Genomic DNA, 21,035 nt, shown 5'->3' with positions numbered 1-21,035 from the left:
TACCAGCCTACAGGCAGACTGTTAAGAGGCAAGGCCTCTTAACCTGTCTGGGAGTTTGAGACTTAGATTTTACCAACCATCAAGTGTGAATGTCTCAGGCAGTATAACAGCCTTAACATGGGTATTCTCCTCTATCTTGCCACCTAGGTAAGCTTGCCTGACAGATGGGCCTTTACACACAAAATCACAACAGTGTTCAGGTTACTCCCAGTCCCAAAGGACCAGTCACGTACCCCAGCTCAACAGCACTTTAGATCTCACACCAAAGACAACGCTTGTAGCCAATCCTTGGGGCCCTTCATTTTCAGTTTTTATTCTAATTTTTCCTGAGGATTTATCAGTGTTTGTTACCACAACAACAAAAACAGGTGAAAATCAGTGCAAAAAAACAATTAATTTTTCTGGGTAAATACCAGGGTTTATTTTGGTGGACAGAAAGACGGGGGGAAAGTAGTCTGTAGATTAATGCTTTGAATTCCATTCAGCAGTGTGGTTTGTTGCAGAACAAAAATAGCATTCAAAACACAATGCCACCTCTGAGTTTAAGAAAACAATATCTCTCTAATCCCCAAATAAAACTTTTCATGTGAATAAACAGTTTACTGCTGTAGACTTAGAACTATTAGTCTTTAAATATTAACGTTTAATAACTGGGCCACACAATTGGCAGCACATACACACAACTTCATCCTTTTCTCCTGTTTCTTTTTTTTTTAAACTTTCGACTAGTTCCTTGTGTTCTGAAACAGATTCTGATACAGATTTTTGTTTTCTTCACATTTTAGTGGGTCAGATCTTTAAACCGTTATCTAAGAGCTTGACACGTGTACGAGGTGTGCGGGAGATTCATCAGTACGTTAAGATGCAAACACACTTCAGAGCTTGCGTGTGCGCCTCTTTGTTTATTTTATCTTCTAGACCAACACAGAGCCTTACTTCAGCAGGCAGCCTTGCATATACACACGGACTAATGTATTAGCGTAATACATATAGCTCATGCCATATATTGTATTTTCCTAATCAAACGAGTTATTTTGTATATATTTGAATGATACAAAAGTAGAGTGAAAATCAGAAAAAAAATTAATTCTATTTTTAAAACCTGAGAATTTTTCAATAAAAATCCGTTTAAACCGAAAACGAAGGGTCTTACCGATCCTAAAATAAAGTATCTGAAGATTTATTAACTAGGCAAAGGAAATAGAGTTATTTAGAAGGTTAAAGCAGGTTTAACTGTACACACAAATGTGTTCCTGTCTTAAGTTTCAAAAGGTAATAGAAGCTTCTATAATAAGCAAGCTATGTGCCCTTAGGGCTAATCTAGGCCAACCACTGGGGATCTTTTGCTTATGCTTAGTAAGTCCCACTCCTCAGACTCCAAGCAGAGGATACAGTTCCTCCTTGTTAGGGCTTTTTATTCCTTTCCCCCTTCTGCTGAGTTGCAAATTCAGCTGCCTGTCTCTTCTTCGGGGGGTAAGTGGTAAGGGGGCTGATCAACAAAGTCTTTTGTCCTCTGATGTTCCACAACAGTTCATCTGGTGTTGATGGGACTTCTTTTGTTGGGCAAGAGAGAACACATCCTGTGGCAAGATAGTATTTCACACTTGGTAATGCTTCTCGTCTGTCTGGTGAGTTAAAGTTACAGAGCAAACATTTGTTACCTTACATGGTGTCAAGTATCCACAAAAACAAGGAGTCTGGTGGCACCTTAAAGACAAACAGATTTATTTGGGCATAAGCTTTTGTGCGTAAAAAACCCTCACTTCTTGGTTTTTTACCCATGAAAGTTTATGCCCAAATAAATCTGTTAGTCTTTAAGGTGCCACCAGACTCCTTGTTGTATTTGTTACCTTGTAACATAGGATACAGATATCATATTAGATTAGCGCATGCAGCAACACATTTTTATAACTCTAATACCTACTTTAACAATATTAGCACATGGGTGAGCCAGACTGGTTCCAGCTACATATTTGCCAGCGTTCAGCTGAGATCTAAGGGCCTTGGCATGAGCTGGCCAATGGTCCGTCAGCATCACACATTCCCTTGCTGGATTCTAACAGGTTGTATGCCCCACACCAGTCTAGCTTTGTGAAGACCTGACTGGGAGTCTTTCCAGTTTATTTATGAAAAGGGGCATCAGTTGCAGACTGTGATCTCGTTAAAGGTTCAATAATCAATATAAGGGAGGGAGCCATCCTTCTTAGCCACGAAGAAGACGTGCTGCCACTCGGGAAGTCAAGGGACAATGAACCTCTTCCGCAGATTTTCCTCAAGGTACTCCTGGAGGGCCTGCAGCTGGGGTGCAGATAAGGTGTAAATGCACCCAAAAGGAACTCCTGTTCCTGGTTGAAGGTCAATTGTGCAATCATCACTGTGCTGAGGAAGTAGAGCATCTGCCTTCTGTTTGTCAAATACCGCAGCATATTCTATGTACTCAGCAGGAATCCCGGGCACTGCCAATGAAACTTTGGTTGGCAGTTCTGGATCCTTCGAGGGCTGGAGCATGCCACAGAATGTGACTAGCCATTCACTAGAGTTGGAAAGCATGCTCATCGGCACTGCAGGGAATAGAAAAGTAAAGATCGCAAGCGCCAGCTAACTTGGGGTTTATGGGCAACAAGCCAGGGGACACCAAGGTCGACCGGTGAATGCAAAGCGCAGATGACCCTGAACTGGAAGATCTCGGTGACTGCCAATGCTGATGCCCTCCAGGTGGGTTGTTTGATGCATGATGGGGCCTGAAGATAGGAATGACCCATCTATAACCTCAATAAGCTTGGGGAAGACCTTGTAGAGGTCGGGAATTCGAGGCTCCATAAAGTCCTGGTCCATAAAATTGCCAGAAGTGTCCAAGCTGACCAAGGCCCCTAGGTGGATGTCTGGCATGGCACATGCTGAAGAGGCAGATGCAGCGGGGTGGCATGCTGGTTAGGGGATGCCAAGATAGGCAGCAGCACGATTCACCGTAGGGAATAGCGGAGCACTGACTCAACCCTAGCTTCCCTACTGGGGCTGGGTTCTAGCATTGCCTAGGCACTCTGATGCAATGTGCCTAGGCACCCCCTGTGATGTGTCATTCCATATTCTTTATGAAAATATACGTATATGAATATGGCATAACTGAGACATACTTTATGCAAGATGGCTCATGTGAGATATCTTTGGGAAGGTTATGATTTACTGAATGCACTTACCCAATTTGTATGCCTGTATCTTTTCTGTATCTGAAGTTTGGAATATTGACTAGATACTTGTATTTCAACTATGAGTGACGCCCACTGCTAACACTTCAGGTACAACAATGGAAAAGTCAGACAGGGCAGATGGCCCATCAACGGGGACAATAGAGTGTGAAAAGCTTGGTCGTCCTGTGGATGCTCCACACTGTCACTGACTCACGGACGGACGCTGTGATCCTACAGAGTCAGGTGGTCTTGTCACCTGATACTAAAACATTGCCTGGGACTTCTGGTAACTTTCCACTATAAGGGAAGGGGGGGTTTCAAGTTTGGGGAACAAAGGATTCCCACCTTATGTAAATCCTATTTAAGGGTGGGGAGGAAGGCAAACAGGACTCCTCCTCTCCATGGCCTGTCTGCCCAAGAAGAAAGACTGCAAAAGGGAAGGCAAGGGAGGAGTCCAGACTGAAAAGGAACAGAACTGGAACTCTGAACCACAGAAACTTTGCAACCTGCCTGCAACAATATCTAGGGTGAGAAATACTATTTGTAACCAATTCCTTTAGCGAAACTAGCTTAGTTTGTGCGTTTGGTTTCAGTTGCTTAGTAATCTGCTTTGTTCTGTTTGTTGCCCTTTTTACCACTTAAAATCTGCCTTTTATAGTTAATAAAATTTGGTTTATTATTAAACCCAGTTTCTGTAAGTTCTAGTGGGCGGCGGGGGAAACTGTGCACACCTCTCTCCACATTGAGGGAGGGGGCGAATTTCATAGTATATCTTTGGGTCTGCGCTCCAAGGGAGGTGGACATCTGAGTACTGGAGCAAGTCCCTGAAGCTGAGTCTTCCCACAGCTGAGCAGCAGCTGGGTGTGGCCTTGCCTGCGTGTGTGTTAGAGGAGGTTTTAAGAGCCTGGCTCAGCAAGACAAGTTAAAGAGGGGAGGGAGAGCTCAGTGGTTTGAGCATTGGCCTGCTAAACCCAGGCTTGTGAGCTCAAATCCTTGAGGGGGCCCTTTAGGAAACTGGGGTAAAAGTCTGTCTGGCGAGTGGCCCTACCTTGAGCAGGGGGTTGGACTAGATGACCTCCTGAGGTCCCTTCCAACCCTGATATTCCATGATTGAAAGGGGGCTCACGCTAGCAGAACAGGTAGACTTAGTGCAGGGGTAGGCAAACTTTTTGGCCCTAGGGCCACATCAGATATAGAAACTGTATGGAGGGCCAGGTAGGGAAGGCTGGGGGTGGCTACGCCTCCCCAAACAGCGAGGCAAGGTGTGGCCTGGCCCCCTATCCAACCCCCACTGCTCCCCACCCCCGACTGCTCCCCTTGACTCCCAAATCCTACCCAAATACCCCTGCTCTCTGCCCCCTCACCATCCTCCCAGGACACTCATCCCCTATCCAATCCCCCCTGCTCCCCACCCCCTGACCGTCCCTGGAACCCCCACCCCTATCCAATCCCCCCGGTCCCCACCCAACCCACCCTGCTCTCCCCACCCCACATTATGTGTGGGGTGGGAGAAAGGGGGGCTCAGTCCCTTCCTTGTGTGTTTCCCCTGCTCATCTGGCTGCTCTCCCTGGCAGTCGGGCAGGGCTCGCTCCCTGTCTGGGCTTGGCTGCTGGGGACAGGGACCAAGCACACTGGGGGTGGAGGGGGGCCCTGGCTTGCTCTGCCCCTGTCCCCAGCAGCAGGGCCCAGGCCCCTTGACTGCTCCCCTGCAATCTCTCCCCCAGAACTCCCCCTGCTCCCTGCCCCGACAGCGCCACCCTGGAGCACCAGGTCTGGCAGCGCTATAGCCGGGCCAGCCAGCCGGAGCTGCAGACACACTGCCCAGGCGCTGGGGGACTGTGACTGCGAGGGAGGAAGGGAGGGAGGGGAGCAGAAGGGGAGGGGCCAGGGGCTAGACTCCGCCCCGCTCACCGGGCTGCCGGGGAGTTGGGTTGGCTCCTCCACAAGCCTGTCCTGACCCCGCTCCCTGGCAGGAGCTCGGGGCCAGAGGGAAGGGTCCTGCGGACCGGATGTGGCCCGCGAGCCATCGTTTGCCCCCCTCTGACTTAGTGATATCTCAGAACATCAGGTGGCTTCCTAAGGGGTCCAACCCCCCCGCCCCATACAAGCACAACCCCAATGCCTGACGACAGTTCTTTTCAGCAGTGGAAAGGTGGGTCAGGATTTGGTCAACTTGCATTGGTTCAGGATCTGGTAGGACAACTGGGACTGCAGGAGATGGGAGCGTTCTGGGCAGCGGGGGTCAGGTGGCCTGTTTCTTGAGCTTGCTCCGTTGGTTGACCATCAATCTGGATGCAAAGCCCAATTAAAGCTGCTAGACTAGGCGGAGGTTCCACCTGCGCTAATTCATCTTTGACAGAATTGTGGAGTGCCTGCCTAAGGTGGTGTCACGGCACAGCCTCATTCCAGTGAGTGTCTGTGGCCAGACACTGGAATTCTGCTGCGACGGACCTGACCCTCTGCCAGAGGGCGTGGAGAGCAGCTTCTGCTGTCCATTCTCCATTAGGGTCCATGGAGACGCCCACCCCAGCCCGTACAAAGCTCCCGCAGTGTTCAAGGAGAGGACTGCTCCCTTCCAGGAAAGGGGACACCCACGTCAGGGCCTCTCCTCGGAGCAGACTGAGAACTAATCCCACTTGGAATTGAGCTGTGAGGTCCAACTGGCCACAACATGAACTGGAGACGACATTGGTTAAGGAACCCATGACATCTGGCACAATCCCCATCCAACTTACTGGGTAGGGGCAACTCGGGCTCACGGAAAATGGATGCAAGAGTTGTGGGGACAGAAGATACTGCCTGGGCTTGTACCTGGGCCTGGAGGGCCCATTCCGGTCATGCAGCGAGGCAACTTGAGCCTGCAGTTCCTGCAGGACTCCAACAACGTCTGCAAAGGTGGGGTGAACTCCTACTGGGGCCATTCTGGATGGAAGCTCCGTGCTGTGCGGCAAAGCCCCTGCTACCTTCTAGCAAACAGTCACATGCCAAGGTGTAGGTGGTGAGACCAAGGGGTCGGAGAAGGAGTCTGGCCTAGTGGTTGGAGCAGAGTCAGAGGGCAGAAGTGGAGTCGTGGCCAGGGGACAAGCCATTAGTCAGAGCCAGGGGGCAGGAGTCCAAAGGGAAGAGCTGTTGTGGAGCTTGCAATGAGTGGGGTAAGGGCCAGCAGGAAGCGAGTCTGGCACAGCTGGGAACATGGAATGTATTGAGCAGCCGCTGTGCTGCTGGTGCTACAGGGGTTCATTGGTGACCTGATGGCCCTTCAGTTCAATCAGGGAGCACAGTCACTTAGGGTTATTGAACCAAACGAGCTCACTAGGTTGCTAGGCAACTGAGTTCCTGAAACCCCTGCCCCAAGCCCAGCACCCCTCCTCAGCATCAAAGCCCCCTGCCATGAGCACAGCACCCCCCTCATCCCCTCCTCTGCCCCACTCTGGGAAGGGTAGTCTGTGTCCCCCTGCAGATCCTCACTCTGCCCTCCTTCTCCCAGACCCCCAGAGGCAGAGTGGTGCTGGCACCGCCTGCCCGACGCCCTTTTGACATTGCACTGCTTGGCAGGGGCTCAGACAGTAGCACAATGTGAAAAGAGCCCAGGACGGCGGCGTGGTGGTGGTGGGGATCTGCCGTACCTCTCGTCCCCTCTCACCTCCTCCTCAGCAGCTAGGAAATCACCCCTTCCCACCCACCCCCGCAGGGCTGGGGGGCCATGGGCTGAGGGGGTCTGGGCTAGATAGGGCCCCTCACAGGGGCAGGACATGGTATTGAGGCATCCTGGGCCATGGAGGGATCACAGGTGCAGGAAGGAGCAAGTCTCCATTTTCATGGCTCTTCGTACGTTCTTCTACTGGGGCTTTTCGGGAGCGAGGCCTCAGGAACCAGAGCTGGAAAAGAGAGGGAAGCCTGGGTCACTGGCCCTAGCACCAGAACCCCACAGCCTGGCCGGCCCCTCTGTGTGCCCCAGAGCTGGAACCCCCAAACACCCCCCATGTATCCCAGAGCCGGAACCCCAAACACGCCCATGTGCCCCAGAGCTGGAACCCCAAACACACCCATGTGCCCCAGAGCCGGAACCCCAAACACCCCCCATGTACCCCAGAGCCGGAACCCTCTACTCCCACCGGCATCTCTGTGTGCCCAAGTGCCAGAACCCCCTCTCCCTGCCAGCACCTTTGTGTGCCCCAGAGCTGGAACCTCCTATCCCCCCGCTGGCCCTTCTGTGTGCTCAAGAGCCAACCCCCACATGTGCCCCAAAGCCAGAAACCCTCCCCTGCTCCTGTGTGCTCCACAGCTGGAAATCCCCCATCCCCATCCCTCTGTGTGCCCCAGAGCCAGAAACCCTCCCCCAACACACACCCACACCCCTCTGCATGCTCCCGCCTGTGGGGAAGAGGTGCTCAGTCCCAGGGTCTGTTCAGTCCTAGACCACTCTGTTGAGATATAAGTCCCACTCCCTATTCCCCAGAGCCAGCCAATCCCCTCACCCTGAGGCTGGATCAGAGCCAGCGCCCCCTAGAGGGGAAAGGATCCATATCCCATTCCCGACCCTTGAGCCAGCCATTCCCCTGCCTGGGGCTGGATCGGAAGCGCTGCCACTGGAGGGGAAAGGCCCCGTGTCCCATTCCTCCTCCCCAAATAATCTAATCTTCATGATGCTATTCAGTGGTGATCACTAATAGAAACATTCATTACCAATCTAAATACACTGGGCAGCATCTCCTCTTCAAGGAGCTTCATCCCAGCCCTCAACAAGACTGGAAAATCCATCCCAGCCCTCACCAAGACGGGACACCAAGAATATCTGCACATCAGCATCATTATTACAGCAAATCTATGGAGCAGCAGCCCCGAATTACCAGCCCTGTGTATTTCTTGTCTCCTACTCCCTCTAGTGCCCCTTCCCTGACACTGCATGCTGAACATTACAATGGAGCAAGGAGTCCGGTGGCACCTTAAAGACTAACAGATTTATTTGGGCATAAGCTTTTGTAGGTAAAAAAAACCTCACTTCTTCAGATGCATGGAGTGAGCATTACAGATGCAGGCATTATATAATGACACATGAAGAGAAGGGAGTTACCTCACAAGTGGAGAACCAGTGTTGACGGTGCCAATTCGATCAGGGTGGATGTGGTCCACTCCCAATAATAGATGAGGAGGTGTCACTTCCAGGAGAGGCAAAGATACTTTTGTAATGAGCCAGCCACTCCCAGTCCCTATTCAAGCCCAAATTAATGGTGTTAAATTTTCAAATGAATTTTAGTTCTGCTGTTTCTCTCTGAAGTCTGTTTCTGAAGTTTTTTTTGTTCAAGTATAGCTGCTTTTAAATCTGTTATAGATTATCCAGGAAGACTGAAGTGTTCTCCTGCTGGCTTTTGTATGATGACAAAAGTAGGCTTCCAGATCACCGCAGAACTGTATCGTGTTCGTGGGGGTGGTGGGGCAGAGAGTTCCCGAGATAGGACAGACTCTTCCTCCAAGCTAAATGTGTGGTTGGATAGATTAACAATATTGTTGGATGAATTGAGGGTACCACTGCTGTAGCCCCCTGTGCCATGTAGGAGTTTAGATAGTTTACTGTCCTTTTTCCTCTGTAGAGAAGTGAAGTGTGCGTTGTAAATGGCTTGTCTCGTGTTTGTAAAGTCCAGCCACGTGGAATTACAATGGATATATTACAAGGGAGCGAGGCTTTGTGGCAATGATCGACTCTTGTTTCGATTCAAAATGCTAAAAATCTGTCTACATATTAAAATTCGCAAGCTACAAAATGCCTCCTAATCGCATAGCAGTTGGCTGTGTCCAACTCTGAGTATTTTGGTTTATCTGTTTGATGTGGGGGAGGGGCTAAAGCTTCAAATTCCGTAATCTTTGACCCACTTCAGTTTCCCTGAAAACAGCTGAAAAACAAGGGATTTCCCCTCATTCTCTTTTCCTGACCTTCTACGATCATTTTCACTGCCAGGTTCTGAAGAACCTTCTGAGCAATTTGTTTGGACACATTTTTATATCGTTCTTTTCATTCGCTGCTCAACAAACCCCAGGATTTTTGGAGAGAAGGAATTTCTCTCAGATAAACAAGAGTGTTCAAAAATCACAAAGGGATCTGAAAAAGAGAAGAGCAAAGAACAACCCCACCCCTCCATACACATGCGCGCGCACACACACACTTTAAACCACATTCGTTTCAGCCAGCCCCTTTCCCTTCTAAGCACGGGCAATGTCAAGGTTCCCCCTGGAGACGGAACCTAATTATCCATTTTCTAACTGTAATTAACATCCAGATCCATTCCTAGTGGCAAACAGTCCTGCCTCACCTAGAGGGATAAACAAGGGGAGTTATTGGTCTACTTACGGCTTTTCTACATGGGGAAATTTACCAGCGTTGCTATAAGAACACAAGAACGGCCATACTGGGTTAGTCCAGTGGTCCATCTAGCCCAGCATCCAGTCTTCTGACAGTGGCCCATGCCAGATGCTTCAGAGGGAACTAACAGAACAGGGCAATTTTGAGTGATCTGTCCCCTGTCGTCCAGTCCCAGCGTCTGGCAGTCAGAGGTTTAGGGACATCTGTATAATTATCCCACTATAGCCCCCCATGGTGACACACTCATTTGGAATAATAGTGTGGGGGTAGGCACAGCTCAGTGGTTTGAGCATTGGCCTACTAAACCCAAGGTTGCGAGTTCAACCCTTGAGGGGCCCATTTAGGGATCTGGGGTAAAAATCTGCCTGGGGATTGCTCCTGCTTTGAGCAGGGGGTTGGACTAGATGACCTCCTGAGGTCCCTTCCAACCCTGATGTTCTATGGCCTTTTTCCAGTTTAGCTCATATCCCTTTGGAAGGGACCTAAGAGCATCCCCATAGGGAGTTATACCAGTATAATTAACCATTGAACCAATCTACCAAGGCTCGTGGTGGATTCTCCATTACTGGCAATTTTTTTAACTGAGACAGGATGTTTTCCTAGAAGACCAGCTGTAGTTCAAACGGGAATTATTTCAGAGAAGTCCTATGGCCTGTGCTGTACAAGGGGACAGAGTAGATGGTCCTAGAGATCCCTCCTGCCTTAGACTCTATGATCTATAGCAGTGTAATTATACCAGTACAGTAATGCTAGTTCCTCTCCCCATGTAGACAGGCCCTTTCAGCCCTGATTCCTCCCATCCACCTTCATCCTCAAAAGTCTCACCCATTGTTGAGGGACCCCTCACCAGCAACAGAAAAAAAAATTGATGTCACCAATTTGCTCCTTCCCAAAGGTGAGATTTGTTGACAAATCTGCTGTTTCAAGGAAAGGGAGCCGTGGGGTCCAACCTACACACCGTGTGTCACTGAATTCCCCTTCTGGTGTCAATCAGCACAGCTCTGTTGTAGTAAATAGTGCCTTGCTGATTGACACCAGCTGGGGAGCTGACGCACTCTCTGGGCCCTGTTTGTTGGCTAGTGCGGTACAGGCACCTGCATCGCTCAGGTAATAAAGAAAATGATATTTTATATCAATTGACCGAGCGCCTCTTCCATGAGATGCCAGTGGTTGCAACTCCCACCCCGTGGGATTAAGCCTTTGGAGGCAGCACTGCCACTAATAGCACCTTCCAGCCAAGGAACTTAACATGCTTGAGTGAATGTAGACTCACAATCCTGTATGGAGGGGGCATCGTTTTAAAGCTGGGGAAACTGAGGCACAGAAAGGCCTTGCCTGAGGTCATACTGGGAGTTGGAGCAAGACAAGAACCCATGCCTCAGCCTGTACTTTAACCATCCTTTCCTCCCGCGAGACCCTCTCCTGGGTATTTTCTAACAGCCACCTCCCTCTGGCCATTTCCATTCAGATCTGCTGGATTTGGGAGGGGAAACGGGAGAAAGTCACTGCAAAACCTTAACAAGCACCCTTCCGGGTAAGCTGAGAGCCATCTCACCATCCCTTGCTCCAGGGGCCCAATGAGTTGGGATTTCACATCCTGGAATAGGTTGAGTAGGCAACAGGAAATGGTGTGTCCCACAATGAAATTGACCAGCATCCCCTGGAACTGACGAAAGGGCAAGACCAAGGGGATTGGTGGGACGCAGTATCCAGCGCTACCTTTGGTCTCCTGGGGGTCAGATTTCCCAAGCTATTTACGCACTGTAGCAAGACGGCCTGGCCTCCCTTGAAGATTGATGGCGAGGGATGGCCGCTGCCTGCCCTCTGGTGGACAGAGCCAAGTGAGCCCAGCCTGCCCTCTGGTGAAGGGTGGGGCAGGAAAAAGAAGCATAAAAGGTGGGCCCCACAGCTCAGCTGGGTGGGAGTCACCAAGGGAGACGGACGCATCCTGCCTGCTGCTGCAGCCCGCAGAGCGCCCCTGCCGTACTGGGGACCGGACAGAGCTCCCCGAGCCACTGGCCAGCTGAGCTAGCAATGAGTTGCTGGGGCTGGGGGGGGTCTGAAGAGGTTAGGCCTGCCCAGACCACGCTCAGGGGATGGGAAGCGACATGAGATAGGAGCCTAAAGCAAGCTCTGTGTCCTTTTCTCTAACCGCTTGGCTCCTACTGTTCAAGTAAACAACCCTTTGGTGGGAAGCCTCCTCCCGGTCCTTAGACACCACTGGGCACAGCCTTGCGAGGGGAAGAAGCTGGGTGCTGAACCCAGTCGGAGCTGCTGGGGAAGCACGGCTGATCCACAGGCAGTTGTAGCCCAGAGGCGGGTCTAAGACTGGGAGACTCACTGGATTCCACCCCAGAGAGGTAACGACATGAGGCTTGGGGCCAGAGAGGGGGCACTCAGAGAAACCAGCTGGGGGCCAACCCTCTCCGCCTCTCCTGGCCCATGATCAGACCTCAGAGCCTGGCTGCGAGTTTCCTCGGCAGGCCCTCAACTCCCCTGCTGCATTTCTTTAAAATCTTCAGCAAACACAGGCCCACATGCACCATTGCAAACCTGTGTGTGTGGGGGGTGGGGTTGGCTGCCAGTCACCTCCAGGGAATGAGGCTTCCTGGAAGCTGGCTCCCAGGCTCCGCAGTGATTGGGATGCCCTCCTGCTCCTGAGGTCAGTGACCTGCTGGTGGGGCTGGACTTTGTGCTCAGATATGGAGTAAGTGGCATTTGGGAAACAGAACCAAACACCATGGCATGCGGGGGAGGGGGAAAGGACAACCGTGTTTGTTTAACAATCAGATTTATCTCAGGTCACAGAAACAGGCAGGGGCGGCTCTAGACATTTTGCCGCCCCAAGCATGGCGGCACGCCGCAGGGGGCGCTCTGCCGGTCGCCGGTCCCGCAGCTCCGGTGGACCTCCCGCAGGCGTGCCTGCAGAGGGTCCGCTGGTCCTGCAGCTCCACCGAAGCCGTGGGACCAGCGGACCCTCCGCAGGCACGCCTGCGGGAGGTCCACTGGAGCTGCGGGACCAGCGGACCCTCCGCAGGCATGCTGCCGAAGGCGGCCTGCCTGCTGCCCTCCCGGCGACCGGCAGAGCGCCACCCGCGGCTTGCCGCCCCAAGCACGCGCTTGGCGTGCTGGGGCCTGGAGCCGCCCCTGGAAACAGGCCAGGGATGAAAAGGATCTATTAGGTCATGAACTCCTGGGTCCACTCCCCTCCCTGTCCTGCCACAACAGACACACTCCAAAGTCCCCATAGCAGTGCCTGCAACTCATGCTCCCAGGAGAACATCATGGCGGTTTTCTTTCAATCCCTCAATTTCTGGGCTGCAGGGAATCACTGTCGCTCTGTTGGCTTCAGTGCATTCCTGCTCAGGATCTGGTGTCTTGGCTTGTGGGAATAATAATCATCATTAATAACCCCCCCCCACACACACACACACAGGCAGAGTGTCGCTCTGTGTCGCTGGGGTAGTGGCTGGAGTAAGTACAGAGGTTTATGAGTTCTCAGAAAAGGGCGGACCGAGCCAAGAATTCACAGGCATGTTCCTATAACCCTCCACATTCAGCTTGTTTGTCACAGATAAGATCTCCACTTGGAATGCCGTCTGAGGCCAGCAGAGAACGGCACTAGGGGAAAATCTTAACAAATAAACCAGAAAATAGCAGTTGTTCCAGATGGGAACATTTGGAGGTTAACACAGAGCCTCTGATCTCACAAGTGACCCTGGCTTCAGAGCTGGCCTACGGCTTAGATCAGGGGTCTCAAACATGCGGCCCGCGGGCCGCATGCGGCCCGCGGAGCTCTTCCCTGCGGCCCGCGGAGCTCCCCAGGGGAGCTCCGCAGGGGCCCCCAAGAGAAAAGCGGAGGCTCCCGCCTCCGCCCCTCTCCTGGAGCCTCGGCGCATAGAGCGCCGAGTCTCCGTCCGAGCGCCTGAGCCCCGCCCCGATCCGAGCCGCGTGGGGAGGGGGCGGGGCTGGGAGCTCTGGGCTGAGCGCTGCGCTCGGCGTGGAGCTCCCAGCCCCGCCCCCTCACCACGCGGCTCTGAGCGGGACCGCCGGAGACGCGCTCGGGTAAGGGGGGGGGGAAAGCGGGACCCGCCGGGGCCGGGGGGGGGGGAGGGAAGGGGGACCCGCCGGGGCCGGGCTGGGGGGGGGGGAAGGGAAGCGCTCAGGGCTGGGGCAGAGGATTAGGGTGCGGGGGGATGAGGGGTTCATGATGTGGGGGCGGTCAGGGCTGCATGTGGGGGCGCTCAGGGCTGGGGCAGAGGATTAGGGTGTGGGGGGATGAGGGCTCTGGCTGGGGCTGAGGATTAGGGTGCAGGGTCCTAGTGCCTGCCCTCCGCCAGTACTGGCAAGGCAGGCTTCCCTTACCCTGAGCCTCTCCAACCCCAAACCCTCAGCCCCAGCCAGAGCCCTCATTCCCCCCGCCCCCGAATCCTCAGCCCCCGCCCTCAGCTCCCCCACATCATGAACCCCTCATCCCCCTGCACCCTAATCCTCAGCCCCAGCCAGAGCCCTCATGCCCCCACACCCTAATCCTCTGCCCCAGCCCTGAGCGCCCCCCCATCATGAACCCCTCATCCCCCCGCACCCTAATCCTCTGCCCCAGCCCTGAGCGCCCCCACATCATGAACCCCTCATCCCCCGCACCCTAATCCTCTGCCCCAGCCCTGAGCGCCCCCACATCATGAACCCCTCATCCACAGCCCTCACCCCACACTCCAAACCTCTTCCCTAGCCCTGAGCCCCCTCACATCATGAACCCCTCATCCACAGCCCTCACCCCACAGCCCAACCCTCTTCCCTAGCCCTGAGCCTCCTCGCATCATGAACCCCTCATCCACAGCCCTCACCCCACAGCCCAACCCTCTTCCCTAGCCCTGAGCCCCCTCGCATCATGAACCCCTCATCCACAGCCCTCACCCCACAGCCCAACCCTCTTCCCTAGCCCTGAGCCCCCTCGCATCATGAACCCTTCATCCACAGCCCTCACCCCACAGCCCAACCCTCTTCCCTAGCCCTGAGCCCCCTCCTGCATCATGTACCCCTCGCCCTCAGCCCCACAGCCCTCACCCCTGCACTCCCTCCTATCCCCAAACTCCGTCCCAAAGCCTGCACCCCCACCCCCTGCCGCAGCCTGGAGCCTGCATCGAGCACAGAGCCTGCATCCAGACCCCCTCCCCCACCCAAACTCCCTCCCAGAGCCTTAGGCAGTAAATCTAAGTGCGTGTTTTGTCCTTTGAGTGAGGTGCATTACTGAGTGTATATATTTATTAAAACTGCGCGCGCTTAGGGGAGGAGGTGGAGAAGAGACAGGGCAGGGGCGGGGCCTCATGGAAGGGGTGGATTGGGGGTGGGGCCAGGGGCAGCAAGGGGGCGTGTCAGTGATGCGGCCCTCGGGCCAATGCACTAGTCCTCATGCGGCCCTCGGGGTCATTTGAGTTTGAGACCCCTGGCTTAGATGATCACTCAGTGGCACATGCTTTCAAAGTGCTCACTAGCACACACAGGCGCTAGGCTCAGATTGAGGAGAAAATGCTAGCCGCTGAGTTAGGGTGGGAGCCTTTTCATAAATATAAGGCAGACGTCAAACCCTGAACCATTGGAAGCTGTACTGCAGGGTCAAGTTCATCCAGGGTCCCGGGCAGCTTCCAACACCCATTGGTCCTAGTTTTCTAAACAATAATGGATCAAGCCGCAGCTACCAGCATGACTGAATTTAGATCAACAAACCACTGGCGCAGCAGCGCTCTTCTGGGGCTTGACAGATCACACAACCCGGGCCACAATGCTTAAGAATCAGGCCCAAAGCATTCTCTGGCGGTGGCAAGAATTTCCAAAGACCAGGTGAATCCAGAGTCTCTGTCTTTTAGGAAACGCTGCAAACTTTCCTCTTCAACAACGCCTTTCAGCCAAGATCCAATGGCCGGAAGTTTAAGCCAAACAAATTCCGACTGGAAATAATGCACACATTTTTAGTAGAGGGGAAATTAATCATTGGAACAACTTACCAAGGGTCATGGGGGATTCTCCACCCCTGGCAATTTTTCAATCAAGACGGGATGTTTTCCTAAAAGATCACCTCTAGTTCAAACAGGAATTAATTCAGGGAAGTTCACTGGCCTGTGTTATACTAGATCAGACTAGGTAATCTCAATGGTCCCTTCTGGCTCTGCAACCTATGAACTGTAAGAATGACATTCACAGCACAGATACCCCCTTCTATCCCTACCAACCACAGTGGAAATTAATAAAAAAACCTTTTAAAAAACCCAAACTCCAACCATCAAAAACAACCCCCTGCCCCAAACAAAGTTTTGACACTGTGAAGTACCAGAAATTCCATGAAAATCATCAGGGGCTGTGATACTGTTATTGATTTTACATGGAAGGCGCCCAGATACATCAGCGATGGACAGCAGGATAAAACTGACAGAGACCGGCAGGCTGTGCAAGGCAGCACCGCAGCTTCAGAAAGGGATTGGAAAATTGCGACAAGTACCTGTCAGGCGCGGTAAGGGAAGCTTCCTTTAGCAGAAATGTTCGCAAGAATGCTGAAGGAAGAGGCAAATCAAGTCAACGTGCCCCAGGTGCCACCCGTTTCCCAACTCAATCAAGTTCAAACGGAGAAAGTGATCCAAATTTACAGCAGGTGGCAAGAGCACTTCTAGGTGAGCGGACAAGCAAAACCGCCCAGCCACCTCCATGCATCAAAACGCAGTGGGACCACAGAGATGAAAGAGCTGCATAGGATGGAGCTCCCTATAGACAGTGCTGTGTTATGATATCACACATGAAGCCAATTGTGCATTGGGGAGAAAATTCCCTCCTGACCCCTACAGGCGATCAGCTGAAGGCCTGAAGCATGAGATTAGATTACAGTTGTTGTCTTAGTGCACAACTACAGTGAAATTGGGAGATCCCAAAAAGAAAGGGACCATCAGGTCACAAAGCATGATCCCTTGGTGACGCCTACACCAGGAGCAGATCCACCTAGGTGGAAACGAGGAGGATGCTGGCTCAGCGGACACTCAGAACACTACTGACACTGGGGATGAGAAATAGCAGGAGCAATGAGCAGAGGCTCTAGGTGCCGGCTCCAGCTCGGCAGCAAAGGAAGAAGCAGTGGCCGTGTGACCAGGACGCAATGGAGATTCGTTAGGAGCTGCACAGAGGAAGCTCCTGATAGCACAGGGCAATTCATATTGGTCCCACAGAAGCCAGGAACTATGCTACATGTGTTTGAGTGCCACCTACTGGCAATTTACCTATTCACTATGTACAGATATACAGCCACAGAGCTCTCTTGTAACAAGGCTCAGAGGCATTTGCTACTGACAGACGTCCTGTACCGTGACCTCCACCCTAGGGGCTCTCTAGGGAAGGGAAGAGAGTAGTGGACAACACCCCCTGCCTCACACCATGGGGGATTTGATCATGGTCAAGGCTGCTAGGAGAGTGCCAGCCCCGTTTCAGGGACTACAGGCAGCGATGAGCTACTCAGGCCGGGGAGCACATGGCAGCTGGGTCAAAGGATTCCCTCCCGCAGTGAGCTCCCAGCCCTGATCCTGCGCAGTCTGGAATCCCTGCTCAGGCAGTTTACAAAGCCCCAGAGGGAGCTGCTGGGACGAGGGAGGCAGAGGCAGGGGGTTCGCAGGCTAGGAGAGGTGTCTCTTCACTCCTGCGGAGTTTACAAGCCCTGAATGAGTCCTGAGCTGTCTGTCTAGAAGCTCCAGGAAGCACTCACAGAGCCAGCCAGCCAGCCAGTCACTTTAGGGACAGGGGCAGGTTGAGGTGGGGCAGAAGCCAGCCTGTCCCCGATGTCAGCTAGAGCAATCCCCTATGCCAAGGGCTGGGAGAAGGGTCCTTGGGCCAGCTCCACACTCCCCAGGGACACCTCCCAGGCAGGGGGGATTCTCAGGGGCAGTTTCTACCCACCATAAGACCCTTTATGCTGCCGGAACAGGGCAACATCTGCCAGTGGGGCTTAGGTCCGAGTCCTCACAAGCCTAAGACTCCTGCAGCAGTGAACCCCAGCTCTGATTTCCCCTGCTGTCTCACCCCATAGCCCCCTTTTCCCACGCACCCCTTTGGCAGCCGGCTGACTGGGCGGTGGGGAAGTTAGGGTGGGCTTAGGTGTGGCGGGGGGAGGGGTTATGCTTGGCACAGCCAGTACAGTGTTACTGATCGTGGGTGACCGGGGAGGAGAGACAGGTGTGGAGGTGAGGGGATGGGACTGGCAGATGTAGCGATGGGGGAGCAGGGTGCAGTGTGGGGTGACAGGCACAGAGGTGGGGGTTGGGGAAGGGCAACTGTAGACGTAGGGTGGTGAGTGACAGGGGTAGGTGAGGAAGGGGGACTTTGTGGGGTACAAGAGACGGCAGAGGGATCCCAACGCCCCTCCTGCCCACTGCTCTCACACCCCCACTCAAAGGGACGGGGTGACGAGCCCCATGACTCTCCTCCTCTCCCCGCAACACATAACGAGCCCCTGGCCCATTTTAAAACACCCCCACCCTGTCCCCATGCAAACCAGAACCCTCAGCATGATCCCCCCACCCCCAAACGAAAAGGAGGGATGAGGTCAGGAAGGCAAAGAGGGGGACTAGGGGAGGAGGGAGAAAGAAGGGGCAGGGATATGGGGGTAGGGAAGGGAGGGAGAGGTAGGATTGCAGGAAGCTGGGGCCAGGGAAGCAGGCGGGCAGGGATATGGGGGTAGGGAAGAGAGGGCAGCAAGGTTACAGGGATGGGGCTGAGGGGCAGGGAGCGGAGAAGAGAGTTGCAAGCAGGGGGCAGGGCTGCAGGAGCATAGGCAGGGGGTGGCAGCAGGGGGCAGGGCTGCAGGTAGGAGCAGGGCTGCAGGGGCAAAGGCAGGATGATGGGGCAGAGCGGGTGGCAGGGCTCAGGGGCATAGGCAGGGGGTGGCAGCGGAGGGCAGGGCTGCAGGGGCAAAGGCAGGGTGATGGGGCAGAGCGGGTGGCAGGTCTCAGGGACATAGGCAGAGGGTGGCAGCAGGGGGCAGGAATGCAAGGGGGATAGCGGGGGGCAGGGATGCAGGGGGTGGCAGCAGGGGGCAGGGATGCAGGGGGTGGCGGGGCATAGGCAGGGGGTGGCAGCGGGGGGCAGGGCTGCAGGGGCAAAGGCAGGGGGTGGCAGCAAGGGGCAGGTCTCAGGGGCATAGGCAGGGGGGGGCAGTGGGGGGCAGGGCTGCAGGAGCATAGGCAGGGGGTGGCAGCGGGGGGTAGGGCTGCAGGGGGTGGCAGCAGGGGGCATAGGCAGGGGGTGGCAGCAGGGGGCAGGGCTGCAGGGGGTGGCAGCAGGGGGCAGGGCTGCAGTGGGGATAGCGGGGGCCAGGGCTGCAGGGGGTGGCAGCGGGGGGCAGGGCTGCAGGCAGGGGCAGGACTCAGGGGCAAAGGCAGGGTGATGGGGCAGAGCGGGTGGCAGCGGGGGACAGGGCTGCAGGGGGTGGCAGCGGGGGGCAGGGCTGCAGGGGGTGGCAGCGGGGGGTAGGGCTGCAGGGGGGATAGCGGGGGGCAGGGCTGCAGGGGGTGGCAGCGGGGGGCAGGGCTGCAGGGGCAAAGGCAGGGGGTCCCCCCGCCCAACGATGCCGGTTCCCCGCCCCGCGCCGACCCGTACCTCGCTCTCTCCATCCCGGGCTCCGCGCTCCTGGCTCACCCCAGCGAGCAGCCGAGGTGAAACTTTCGCCCCGAGCCCCCCGGGAAGGCAGCGCCCCTCCCCCTCCTTCCGCTGCCGTCCATCTTGAATACTTGGGATTCCTGACTGGAGGCTGCGGGATTCCGCTCCCATTGGCCGCCCCGGGCCCTCCGGGAACAGCAGCCACCTCCCCATTGGCCACCCTCCTGCCCCATAGCTGGGCCCCCAACCGCTGCGCTGAGCCCATCCCCCCTGCCAAAGAGATTCCCACTAGCGCCCACTGTGGGAATCGGGGCCACCCACAGCTCCGCCCCCCTCCACCCCCTGTGGGGTTCGGTTCAGAGACGTCCCGTCTCCCTGACCCATGTCCCTGGTCCGATTCTCCCTGGCTTGCACCTGGGATGAATCTTGCCCCTGGCAAAAGGCCCTTTGCCCATGGTGGGTTGGTGACCTGCCCTGCTCTGGTCTGGGGAGCCCAGGCGTCCAGGCCAAGGCAGGACCCGGGTGGGTTTTGGGGTTCACTGTCAGTTTAGAAAGGTTGTGAGGGAAATTTCGTATCAGCTCCAAGCGGATCCGGACATTTTGGCCAATAAAAAGGGGGAAAAGTTTTGGGCCAAATGAGACATTTTGTTTCCACAAAATCGAAAAGTTTCATTTCAATTTCAGCAGCTTTAAAACATTTTTGATTTTTAAAAGAAGTAGAATCACAGAACTAAATTCAAGTGAGAGGATGCCTTGGGACCAAACCTGATACAAGACCCCTGAAACCAAAGAGTGTGTTTCTTCCACAGGGTTAACAGAGAGGTGATGTAGCCTAGTGGGTAGGGCTGTGGATTGTGATTCAGAAGATTGGATTGGGTTCTATTCCTGGCAGCCAGATGATCTGTAGCAGCTCATTTCTCCACTCTATGACTGTGTTTCCTTTGTCGATTTAACTTATAAACACATCAGGGCCATGGCTGCACTGGTGGGCTGAGAGCATCACACAGCATTGCGGGATGGACAGACGAGACACCCCAAACCAAGCCCTCAAATGGCTCCAGCTAGCAAGGTGACGAGAAACACCCACAGAAACCCCAGTGTCAGACACCTGTCAGTGCAGCACTGGGAGGGATGCACCTACCTGGATCTGGGAGGTGTGCATACCAATGCAGTGTGGGTTTGCAACTGAGCTTGGAAAGCACCTGTGATGGGGTTCCTGGGACAGGAGTATGGGACTGCTGAGCCCTCTATCCCACCAACCTGGGGATTCCGTCTCACACTGTGATGTGGATGTCAAGCTACAAACCTTCGATAGGCACTGCACTTACACAGACATCCATAGGCAGGGACACACCCAGCTGAGTTACATGAATGATCTCCCAGCCGCTCATGAACCATCAATAGAGAGGTTCCAGCCAATTCTCCCCAGCCTTGCCCCCGAGAGCTGTACCGTCTTCTTGCCCTGGTTCATTACCCAGTCCGCCCCATATTCGATGTGAGTGGACACACACTAACCTTTGTAACCTGAGCTGAGATCTTCCAAGCACTTCAACCAGAGCACACTGTTTTAGGTAAAATATAAAACAGATTTATTAACTACAGAAAGATCGATTTTAAGTGACAATAAGTAGCAGGCACAGAGATCAAAGTTGGTTATTTAAGAAACAAAAATAAATTCACAGTCTGAGTTCTACAAACTAAACAGGATTTGAATCAAGCAGTGTCTCACCCTGACTGATGATTAGGGCCCTTTTTTTCGGTTTTTATTTTATTTAATTTCCCCCAGGAATTTATCAATGTTTATTACTAAACAAAAACAGGTCAAAATCAGTGAAAAAAATTTTAGTGGGTAAATATCG

At 53.9% G+C, this 21,035-nt stretch overlaps 1 long non-coding RNA gene across 3 annotated transcripts; it reads right to left on the bottom strand.

Moving 5' to 3' along the window:
* Positions 1-882: 882 nt before the first annotated feature.
* LOC123369930 lies at positions 883-19,398 on the bottom strand. Of its 3 annotated transcripts, none has more exons than XR_006579190.1 (4): positions 19,177-19,398; positions 6,815-7,066; positions 1,925-2,561; positions 883-1,625 (listed from the first exon to the last, which is right to left on the bottom strand). It is a non-coding gene; the product is annotated as an uncharacterized LOC123369930 (long non-coding RNA). The 3 variants fall into 3 exon arrangements; XR_006579188.1 differs by having other exon boundaries at positions 6,832-7,066; positions 19,177-19,397; XR_006579189.1 differs by lacking the exons at positions 6,815-7,066; positions 19,177-19,398 and having other exon boundaries at positions 1,925-4,139.
* Positions 19,399-21,035: the final 1,637 nt, after the last annotated feature.

The sequence above is a fragment of the Mauremys mutica genome, chromosome 4 (genome assembly GCF_020497125.1).
Source record: "Mauremys mutica isolate MM-2020 ecotype Southern chromosome 4, ASM2049712v1, whole genome shotgun sequence".
NCBI lineage: Eukaryota > Metazoa > Chordata > Testudines > Geoemydidae > Mauremys > Mauremys mutica.
Note: the sequence above shows the minus strand (reverse complement) of the source record. Positions and strands in the feature narration are given on the sequence as shown.